Below are 12,932 nucleotides of genomic sequence, written 5' to 3' on the forward strand. Positions count from 1 at the left end.
CATCTACATTCCGAAGTTTTTATTTTATTTTCCATCAACCTTGATTAATTAGTTAAATAATAAATAACTACATTAAAAAATATTTAGTCAAATTTTGTATTTTGATTTCTACTTGACTAAATATTTTATTTGATTTTGATTTTAAACAGTGTAAGATTTATAATATTAATATAATAAATTTAAAGTATTAATAAATAAATAAGCAAAAATATTATTTTAAGAGTGCATTTAATATTTCAATTAACTCGGTCGGTGTCACTCACAAACAAGTCTGACGCAATTAAGATTTAAACATTTTACGACTTAGCTCTAGTTTAGAAGTTTCTTGATGCTAGAAGTAGGAGTAGTTTAATAAGCAGTTCTATCTCGAACTGAGCTGTTCGCTGCTCACCCGATGAATTTAAAATCTTATGAGATTAAGATTCTCTTGTTCCACTAAATGTCTCTAGCTTTTAGTTTAAGCTTGTATTTACTTCACTGAGTTCGGATTTAAGATACTTTTGAAGTGTTCTTGAAAGATAACTGTTTTGTGTCAAAAAGTAAATGATTTTACATATTCTCGTAGCTCTAAAATTAAAATACGAATGAATTAAGCCTCTGAAGAATAAAATTAAACGTGAGGGTCTCTCTATCGAATGATTTGATTGTAATTCTGTTTTTTTTAATCGACTTTAAAAAAGAAGAAGGTTACTCAATTTGACCATACATACATATATATATATATATATATATATATATACGTTAATACATAATATTTATGTGTATGTTCGGGGATAACTTCGTCGTTTATGAACCGATTTTAATTTAAAAAAATGTTGGAAAGGAGATATCCCAAGGAAACCATGATAAGGAAACCAGGATCTGATGATGGAATCCCAGAGAAATCGAGGGAAACCGTCGAAAATCGTAGTGACGACTGGTGCGCTTGTAAATATTTTTCCTCTACTTACGTTGTATTACTTATTGATGTAATTGAAGTCGGTTTTTTCGTTTGCAAGCAAACACAATTATTATTCTCTCTTTTAAAGTCATTGTGACAAAGAAAACAATAATTAATTTTAACCACAAGCAAAAAACATAATATGAACTGTATTTTAAAACATTTGAAACCACAAAGGTCATTTTGTTAGTAACAATCAATTATTAGTATATTTTATTTGATACAAATCCAATTGTATTTGATTTATTTGCTTGATTCACAAACAAAAATATAATGTACTTCAGTGCCATTTACATAGCTAAGTTTAGTAAAATACTATCAAACACAACTCTCTCAATAGCTGTAATGAATGATAACATCCATCAAATTTACGTCTTCATTAAGTATACATTTTTATCTCCATTGTTCCATTATAATCTTCTAATACATCAATGTAGCTATTAGACACCATCCCGTGTACCATTTGATCTGTTTCATTAATCACATCACTGTGAAAACTATGTGCTTATATAGGATCTGTTCTAATATTAACACTATAATTATCTAATTAAGGTTCATTTTTACTTAACGTTTGAATCGTTTGAAGATCAGAATGTAGTATTTAGTGGGATCTAGTTGATTGATTGGCGTCCTGCGGGTCACAGATCACTGTTTAGTCTCTGATTCATTCTTTCTATTCAATTCGATCGATTTATTTTTGACGTGTATCAGGGTGTTGTTTGAAAGGTTTAATGTTATTGCTGCGTTTAAATTCAACTTTACAAGTATCCTATATTTATACTAGCTGTGCCCGCGACTTCGCTCGCGTGGGACTTAACAAATAAAGTTTTTGCTCAGTTCTCAGAGCTATAAAATAAATAAAATTTTAAAATAAAAGTAGTAGCTTTGTGACAAAAATTTTCTTTATATTTTTCTTTAAAATTTTAGATCGAAATAAATTTTATACCAAACTAGCTGTTCACGCGACTTCGTTCGCGTGGAATTACAAAAAAATATATATATTCTAAAAAAATAAATAAATTTCTAAAATAAAAATAACCTAAGTTACTCCTTACTACATCAACTATCTGCCAATGAAAGTCCCTTCAAAATCGGTCTAACCGTTTCAGAGATTAGCCGGAAAAAAACAGACGGACAGACAAAATTTGTAAAAAATGTTATTTTGGTTTATGTACCGTGTACGTCCATATGCATTTAGTAAAAAGCGGTTATTTTAATATTACAAACAGACACTCCAATTTTATTTATTTTTACAGATTACACTTTCACTAATCATCATCACTTCAGCCTATCGCAGTCCACTGCTGGACATAGTTGGCTTTTTAAGTTCCAAGGTGGTAGTGGAACTGTGTTATCCCTTAGTCGCCTCTTGCGACACCCATGGGAAGAGAGGGGATGGCTATATTCTGTACTGCCATAACCACAGAGCTACTCTACTCACTCTCACTTTCTTTACCTTAAGTCAATGTTTTTAACGCATATTTTCTATAAATCTCTATTCATTTGAATTCCTATCTCAGAACTGATATAATTTTTTTTCGCCTATTAATTTTTCCAGCGTATAAGTTATACGAATATAAACATTGATTTTATTATATCTTACAATATTAGAGTTTAATAGCGAATACCCATTTTTGTTACTCAATGTTTGCTTTTACTTCGAAGTAATATAAATCTACACACACAATTGAGTCTAGACTTTTGGCAAAGAACGAGAGAATTTGTCTCAAGTAAAGAGATTAAAAATAAAACCAAAAATATCGCACAATCCACTAATCGCTGACAACGCTCTCCTAATGATTTCTCAGGAATTGAAGTAAGTGCTTTAATACAATTTTGAAAGTGCTAAAATTTTGCTATAATCTTTTACCTCTAAAGGAATTCTTATCAGCTAAGTGGTAAGGGCGATTATCGTACGTTTCCTGCCAACGAGTGTCGCTAAGTGTCTAATTTGCAAATGGAGCCGTGTTGTAGGCCTCTTCGCGTGGCTTAAGCGAAAGTAATTGAATTTAGTGGAAAAATACTCTTGGAGTTCGTGTATTACTCGGTATCCGATCATTTCTTTTTAATAATATTGATATACAATGGTTTCGGTATTTATTGTTGAGGGTCATGAAGATTGGCTATCCTAGAAATATGTTTTACTAAATACGATGTCACATATTTTGATATTTTCCTCATTTCATGGTTGTCTATCTAAAGCTCGGATGGTTTACTATTATTAACGTTTGTTCTATTGTCCGTTTGTCCGATCAAAAGAGTAATTGGTTTGACTACGCTAGAACAGAACGCGTTTTATTGCGACTACTCAAGCGAGAAATATCAAATACGTGAAGTACTGAATAGTGTGCGGTACAAAACTCATTGTATTACTACTATCACAGTCAAAGGCAATACTTTATACATACGAAAAATACCCATGTGACGTATCAAAGCACATCACTGTGCATGCAATCAAAGTTGCATGCATATCTATATAAACTGGTGGTCGCCCAGAAGTCGAAATTCGACCATAATTAAAAATTTAAATTAAAGGAAACCAAAAAATTATGAAAATAAAGAACCTTTTTTTAAATTTTTCAATTTGACTATAGATTTTGACAAATGTGAAACGTAGTTGTTTTTTTTTTTCTTTACTAAGCGAATTCAAAAAGGAGGAAGTTTGTTCGAATGTATTTTTATTTTATTATTTTGATTATTTGAGTGTTCCCTCATAATTTTTTTTGTGTATGTTCCCTCATAATTATTTTTTTGGGTAAGTTCCCTCATATTTTTTTTTGTGTATGTTCCCTCATAATTATTTTTTTGTGTAAGTTCCCTCATATTTTTTTTGTGTGGACCGATTCCGATGATTTTCTTTTTAATCAAAATGGTGCTTGTCATTTGATCCCTTCTTCTTCTTCTGGTTAAAATGGCTTTCAATAGTGCCAAATGAGCACAGATGATTTCGCCAATGTCACGTGTAATGTGATCCCATTTAAATATTTAGATTGACATCTGACAAGTAACTTTAAGTTATCTGTAATAACGCCTATTTACTTGACTATTTTTTCGTCTACCTACGTTGTATTACAAGTTACAAGTATTACGTTGTCTTAAAAGTCGATTTTTTTTTTCGTTTTCAAACAATTACAATTATTAATTTTATAGAAATTATTTAGATAATCGTGTTTATTTTTATTATTTAGATTTAAAATAAAAATACAAAAACCTCTAAGGGTATTAAGTTAGAAGTAACAGAACGAAATCTCCAGCTTCGAGGAAACTTAAATGAGAAGCATTTAGTACGTTAAGTAAACAGTACCCCGATAGACAGTTGCAATCATTGCATCCTTTCAGACGAACTAAACAACGGAATCGTAAAAACTAATAATAATAAAAAGTCCTTAGGGATTCTCTAAAGAAAGATGCTATGACTTGTATACGATTGAACGAAATTTTTGTCAATTATTTATATAAAATTGTATACCATTGTACATGATAACAACCGGGACCGACGGCTTAACGTGCTCTCCGAGGCACGGTGGGGAGACCCACAAGGACTGCACAAACATCAGACCACGGCAAACGCCTGTATGGCCAATACAAATGTTTGTCATGTGCGGGGATCGAACCCGCATACATGTACACCTGATAGCGATCGTTACTTATAGTAGGCAACATATCCTTATAGGAGCAGCGTGGTGGATTAAGCTCTGACCCTTCTCCTACATGGGGAAAGAGGCCTCTGCCCAGTAGTGGGATATTACAGGCTGAAGCGTATACCATTTTGCCGTTTGCAGTCCAAACACCCTAGACCTTAGATTAGCAGTACAAAGTTCGAAACGAATTGACTTCAGATCTCTTCAGCTCCACAGTTATAAGATTACAGCGGTCATTCTCCAATTCGGCGTTCTTTGCCTAATTACCGTGACGTTTTTTATTTTTCACTGATTTGACTTAAACACATTAAAATATGAAACAAATCAAAAATACGAATTCAATAATTAATTTGGCATGTAACAGTTAATTGTGGTTTTCTAGATAATGAGACTTAAAAAATTTATGAATACGGTAATTAGAAAATTTTTATATTTAATGTAACGGTAATTAGAAAATATGCTGTGTAGTTACGGCAATAAGAATATAGCCACTCCCTCTCTTCCCGTGAGTGTCGTAAGAGGCGACTAAGGGATTACACAGTTCCACTACCACCCTGGAACTTGAAAGTGCCGACCGATGGTGGGATAATCATCCAACTACTGCTTTTGAAATACACAGGCCGAAGACGGGCAGCAGCGTCTTAGGTGCAACAAAGCCAGCCCTGCGGTCTCCAACCCGCCTGCCCAGCGTGGTGACTATGGGCAAGACAAGACAAGACACATGAGTTCACGCCACGTTTTTCTTGAAATATATTCTCTCTTGCCAGGACAAATGTGACTGATCTCATCTTGCTCTACAAAAATTTGGGCGTCTTGTTTGGTTATCTCTACAGTAGTCCCTATATTATTATTATGTAAATACTTTGGTTCTATTTCTTTATCATGACTTTGTTTTGGTTTTGGATGTAACGTGTTTTATATTTCAGTCTTAATGCTTGCTTCCTGTACTTTTCTTTTGCTCTTCTTAGCTCTATTGTTTTGTCTCAAATATGACATTTCTTTATTTGTTTTCTATACATGCCTTCTAAATAACAATAAGAGTGAGATTTTTTTACGTATCGGTTTCTCGACAGTTATCTTTGAAGATGGTGAAGTTGGTGTTGAACACAAGGAAGACGCTCGTTCGTTTATTTTCGGTCAAATGCTCATTATTGATTAATAATAAAATAACATACTTTCAGTAGAAGATGATGACAGAGCACTAGATGGACGCGGCGTTGATGTGATTAAAGAAGGTTTAAAATTTGGTGTCTTTTTCAAGGGAACTAATTCTTTTTCAAAAGAACTCGACTGCAGAAAAATTTCGTCTTGCTGATTATCTTATTTTTTTGATTTGGGATTTTCGGGACAATTTTGTACTCTTTTAGTGTACTTTTTAGCGCAGCGAATATGATAAATCATTGAGATGTGGTGTGACAGAGTTTCAAGAGGATCTGTTATATTGTTATCAAGCACCTCTATATCTAAGGTCCCTTCTTCCTCGATTGTATTCAATTTTCCCTTTTCCTTTTGTCTTTCATAGTAAGTTCTAAAATTTTCTCTACTTCTTTTTTGAGTTTTCTTCCGGCTTTTGGTGACATTTCGCAGATAGGCAGTATTTTTTTATTTTTTTTATTGTACCCTTCTTTCTCCTTTATTTTTTCTTTGATTGCTAATACAAAAAAGGGCATTTTTAATTCGTTCTCGGCGTTGTCGCGCGGCAAGCCTTCTATTTTCTTTAACTTCCTCTTTGGTCTTTTTGGGTTTTCCTATCCTATAAATTAAATAATTTGATGAATGGTCAGCATATAATATAGACATATTTACGGACAATGATAATAATAATCTACGAAAACCGCGGTAAACAAGTATTACTTTTTCATACAACGGTAATTATAAACATATGGTAATTGGTATACGGTAATTAGAAAACGATACATTTTCACAAAAATGTTTAAAACCGACGCAGTATACAAATTCTAGCTTATTACAACGTACAGAGGCCAAAGTACTGTCTCCATTTACATGATCAACTTGGGTCTATCTTAAAAATCTAGTATTAAAATAAGAACAACGGTAATTAGAAAAGTTTTTAACCAAGGCTACGGTAATTATATACTCACGTGCTTCATTGGTGGTACACTAACATGAGAGTCATACAACTGCTGATGGACCTCGGCACACACTGAGGAGACGCGATGCGTACGGTAGTGATGTGCCAAATACTTTTATTTAGGGATGTGCACTCGAGAACAGCAGATGTTACGGTAATTAGAAGTTTCCATTGGACATACGATTACTTCTTAATAATTATTAGTAGACTGGTTCTATTGAGTTGATATTTTGTTATGCGATACACGCTGCTTAATATCGTTTAAAACGTTGAATGGATCAAAGTAAATCTATACACTATAAAAATTACAAGCAAGTTTTAAGATTAAGTTGGTGTGCGGACACGTCACGGTAATTAGAGAACAGAGGTTTTTTGAACATAAGTTAAATTAATTTAGTCTTAATTACTTAAAACAGAAGCCAATATTTTTTTTACAGCTAGGTACGGATGCTATCTAAAATATATAAAAAAGTGCATGATTGAATATGATGATATTACGGTTTAAACAAGCCCGGACACGAAAAATTTGCTAATCGGAGAATGGCCGACTAGGTACATTTTTGGTTTTTGCCCAGATAATTGCCTTTGCGGTTAGACGAAAAAATACTGCCAGTAATCTTAGCACCGTTTCATCCGCATGTACATGAATTTAGGCCATAATTTTCTGTAAAAAAAAAATACTAAAAAATTTGCATTAAAAATATATATCAAAATGTTTAGGAGCTTTAATGTATAGAAATCTATAACATGATAGAACTTTTCAATGTTTAGTACATCAATAGTGACAAAATGTTATCGGTACTTTTATTATATATCTTTCATGTATAAAAGTTTTATATTTTATACCTCATGACGACATAAATATGAAAAGAACTTATTTAACCAGTATGAAGCTATAAAGTGTTTTTTTTTTTTTTTTTTTATATATACCTCCGACATAGGGTCGGAGTCTGTGCTTAATCTGCTCATCCATACCAGTTCTCGCATTTATTCTTCTCGCACTTTCATTCTGCATACTAATTTCTTTCTTTCATACTTTCCACATTCACACACTGGGTGGGTTCCCATCTAAGTTACTATTATACTTCTATTGCTTATTTTATGAACACCTGGGAAAATGAGCGGGGTTTGGGTATGATGTTTTTATTTACAATCTTTAGCTATAAAGTGTTGTCTTTATGTTATTAACATATACTAAAGATAGCTTTGTATAGGATTTTTAAGCATTTTTTATTATACAACTAATTCGGCAAAAAAGTGAACGGCTCACCTGATGGTAAGCGATTACCGTAGCCTATAGACGTCTGCAATATCAGAAGCATCTCAAGCAAGAGCTCTGGTCACATTACTAACCGCAGAAATACATCACAGCTTGACAGCAGTGGTATTTAGCTGTGATCTTCTGTAAGGTCGAGGTGCTACCCCAGTCGGGCTGCTCCAGATTTTGAGCAAGATATTTTCTGCTATGCACTACCTCATTTAAATCAGGATATCATAGCGTCAACCTATCTTGCAGTGGTCAAGCAACCTAACGACAGTTCCCACACGTGTTCAACACAGAACCTATTTACTCTGCGGTCGGTACGAAGTTGGTAAGTCGTACAAAAGCCCCGCTGCGTACGATCGCAAGTTTACGGTGAATTGGTGGAACTTTCTAACGCCAAGCGAGCAGTGGTCTACACTTAGGATTGTTTTCAGCTTACAATTTAACGTTTGAAGTTATTTTCATAACATTGGCGTGTTGATACTGACCGTTTCATGGTCAGTCTCAATGATCAAGCTACACTGAAACAAGCAAAAACAGATATAGATATTATATACTTTATTGCACTCAAAAATACATATAGAAACGTAAAATAATAGTAAGGTTTATGGCACAGGTGGACTTATCTCTGAAAGAGATTTCTTCCAGTCAACCCATGGTCATGAGTAAGTGTTTCATATAGCGAGGCAAACAGTGCAAGAAGTATTTATTAAGAAGAAAAATAAAAGACACCAAAAAAATAAAAAAAATAAAAGATAATAAAAAATGTATATATATTTAAAAATGTAACATACTACATACTAACAAACACATATAAAGATACATACCGAAATACAAATATACTTGTACATATACATAAACATATCTATAATGTATAAGTAAATACATACATATCCTATACAGATTAATAATTAAAATAATTTTAGATCATAAGTCACTGTCATAATAAACTCAGTAGATATACCTACATAAATCTGCCAACCTGCAGCGGAGCAGTGTGGTGGATTAAACTCCGACACTTCCCCTACATGGAGAATGAGGCCAGCAGTAGGATGTTACAGGCTGAATCGATCAAAAAAAAAAAAAAAACTGAACTGGCTTGAAGCAAACGCAAGTGGTGCCATTTCATTCCTTTTTTATTTTTAAACTTGATCGGCAAACAAGCGGACAGCTCACCTGATGGTAAGCGATTGATGATGCGATTTAGCTATTTTTCATCTAGCAAGCAAACACAATAATTTTTATTCTTTTATACGAACCTTAAACTGACAATAAGGAACGTAAAAAACGAAATATGCAATCTGGTGGAGTCGTTTGGAAGTTATGCGACGCTTAATTTATGTAACATTTCGGTGATTTATTTTTATTACTAGTAGTATATATGTAGATGTTATATAATAAATATTATTATTTATACTTTAATATTAATATTATTATTCTTAGCTTAATACTATATTATGTAATAATATTACTTTAATATTTAATATTAATATTATTAAATAATAAATCTACACAATACACACACGATCGTCTGTTCCTAAAGTAAGCAACTTAATGCTTGTGTTATAGGTAACAGCCGACTGGTATAGCTACATTTTTTTTTTTTGATAAACTTACTTATAAATAATACATATATATAAATACACAAACAAATATTTATATATACACCCAGACTCGAGGTGGGAATCGAACCCACAACTCTCGGAGCAGAAAGCAGGGTCACTACAAACTGCGCCAACGGGCTAGTCAAACTATATTATACTTTCATAACTGCATGTAGTGCATTAAAATATTGAACATAGACGCGCTTAATCAGTAATCTTGGTGTACAGGACAAATTCTAACGTCTACGTGTAAAATTTTAAATTAATCAATTAAAAACTATTCTTAAGTTGTGGATTGTAAATATGTATAATGTTTAATAAACTATTTATTGTTATTCTATTAACAAACTAACTGATAATGATGAATAAGGAAAAACAAATGGGACTAATTTTTTTTTGTTTTTTCGCTAATTATATTTAGTCGTCTTTGATTTTGGCTGTTCCAATTTCTCCCGTGAATGTACGAGTCTATCCTACATCACTAAGTGATAACTAAGACTTCTCTTGATGAAAGGAATACAATTCTTTCCACACTGTAATACTTTTTTTTATATATAAGTGATATAACATCTACGGGCTTTTGAACCCATGTCCTTTTTTATTCTAAAACACGCAATTTTTATTTTATTTTTTATTTCAAGGTAGGTGTTATTCAGCAACATCGCGAGAAAGACGAACTTAATGTCTCCAAAAGAGACGTGAGTCCACCGACCAGTTCTTATTCTAATTTTTCATTATAATAATATACTTATATCTAGCTTAACCTTACATTATTTACATGCGTAAAATTTTTTTATATAAAAATTAATATTAACTATATCACCACCTACTCCTCCCAAGCAAAGCAACCTATTCGAATCTTACTTTGACATCTCGAGAACATGTGTAACTTGACATTATTAAATCTAATTTATCTTAATTTTAACTATTTTATTATTGTTTTTATCATTATTGTCATTATTATTTTATTTTTTAGATAATTATTGTGATGTTGTAATTTTGTCACTTAATTGTAAATAATATGACTACGAATTGATGACCTTATGATTTGATAATGATAATTACTTATGTATTTGTGTATTTATGTGTGTGTGTGTGTGTGTGTGTGTGTATGTATGTATGTATGTTTTAAATAATAATTATAATAATGTATCTTAACAAGATAACTTTGCATGTCGTGTTTGCTTTAATATGGTTGTACATTTATAAATGTAGTCTATGATAAAATTAATATCGTCAAGTATAATAAATGTAACAACTGCTAGCAAACCATATTAAATAAATAAATAAACATTCTCAACGACGGCGGTGTCTCTATTATGAATCGCCAACTTGGGACTATGCTCGAGAATGTCTTTTTCTATAGCCACACTGTAATACTAATATAGAGTATAGATTATTTTTTCTGTCATTTGGCTAGGACTGCAGCAAAATTCTGTGTAATTTCAAATCCCAGATATTAGGCTCACGAGATGTCTACGTGCGGTTGTACTATCACCCGGTCCTCTCACACGTGCCACGTTGTGTTCGCTGCTCGCTGGACCCACTTCGTTGTTATTAATGTAACATATGTTACCTTGATACGAAATAATATTAGACTTTACAAATTATATTACACGGAAAATTGGTGATAAGATATTATAATATTCTGATTTTAACTTGTTTCATTTTGTTTATATAACTAGATCAGCAAACAAGCGTACAGCTCACCTGATGGTAAGCGATTACCGTAGCTTATAGACGCCTGCGACACCTGAAGCATTGCAAGCGCATTAATGATCCAACCCCTCCTCAGGAGCTCTGGAGCTGTTTAATAATGTTTTGTACAGTCATACAATAGTATTGAACTAATTAGAATTGGAAGCTTAAATGAATAAAACAAAAATGTATATACAAAAACTTTTTTATCATATAATGATGCAGGTAGAAAAATATCACCGCCTCACTGGCTAGGCCCACAGGATTGAGTTGATACGTGTGGAGCCAGTTCGGCTGCAGGAGTTCATCGCATTTTGAACCAGGTTTGTCCTTCGGTCGCCTTTTACGACTCCCACGGCAAGAAAGGGGGTGGTGCTAATCTACTCGGCCACCACACGGCACTCTGCACTTATTACCGTATTAATGTAAATGATAAAATAGGATAGAGCGGTGAATTCAAGCTTAGTACCAGTTCTTCTACTAGAGTTAGTTTCACCAAACAGTTATCCTAATTGATTCGTGTCGATATCTTGCTTGAGATAGAACAATCTCGACCACATTTATTCAGTTACAGTTCGCGAACAAGTCTCTAAAGCTGTGCCTACGATGATAAGTTAGTAAAAATACAAAACTAATAGAATTATTGTATTGTATTGTATATTGTAAAGAGCTCACTATAGACGGCACCACGGTTCGCTTAAACCGAATATAAAAATCAACATATCAAAAATTTCGATCTAGCGGGTACATCGTTCCATAGCTTAATTGGCTAGAGCACCGACACGGTCAGTCGGAGATGCAGGCAATCCCCGCTGGAACGGTCGATTTTTGATATGATATTCAAAAATGTTTACAAATAAAATAAAATCGTAAACAAATAGAATTAATTTTCTGTGTTATTATTTTTAGAGTACCATATTTTTTTTTGTGTGTACAGTTTGTAGAGTGTATGTTGTGAAAAGTGCTAAACTTTAAGCATTAGTACTATTACTCTTTATCGTCTAGTACATAACTATTTTACTGTCATTTCATTATATTTTTTTCTTTCTTTTAACTATAATCTGCAGTAGAAATAACATTAAGAATATTTTTTTCAAATTACGGTTTTGTGTTACAAAAGACAACACTACATGTTGTATCGCGATTTACATTCGAGTCTCGTACAAATAACTTATAATACACTAATTCAGAATCGATAGCCAATTCATTTGTTTAAAGTTCTCTTGAACATTGTCTAAGAATTAACTTTGAAACGAAAAATTTCATGAATTTATCAGTTTCAGATTACCATTACAAAAAAAATGCATGTTGTATGCATATTTAAATCAAATTTGAAAGTAAGTTGAGATCAATTAGTCTCTCATATAGACGCAGCCTAGTTCGTGACGTCACGGCCAAACAATCCAGAACATTCGTCAGTTATCAGTCGACATCGGCGCACGCCTCACGATGTCAGATCACAGCCGATTAGATCTTTGAAGATAAATACTATTTCTCGACTGAGGAATATTGTATAAGAGTATCGGTCTCAACTATGGGTGGCTGTTTGTTTAAGCTTCGAAAAAAAGATGGCTTTTTAACCGACTTTATATATATATATATATATATTATGTACATATATTCGGGGATAACTTCGTCGTTTATGAACCTATTTTGATAATTCTTTTTTTGTTGGAAAGGAGATGGATGGATT

Source organism: Melitaea cinxia, chromosome 11 (assembly GCF_905220565.1).
Source record: "Melitaea cinxia chromosome 11, ilMelCinx1.1, whole genome shotgun sequence".
Lineage (NCBI taxonomy): Eukaryota > Metazoa > Arthropoda > Insecta > Lepidoptera > Nymphalidae > Melitaea > Melitaea cinxia.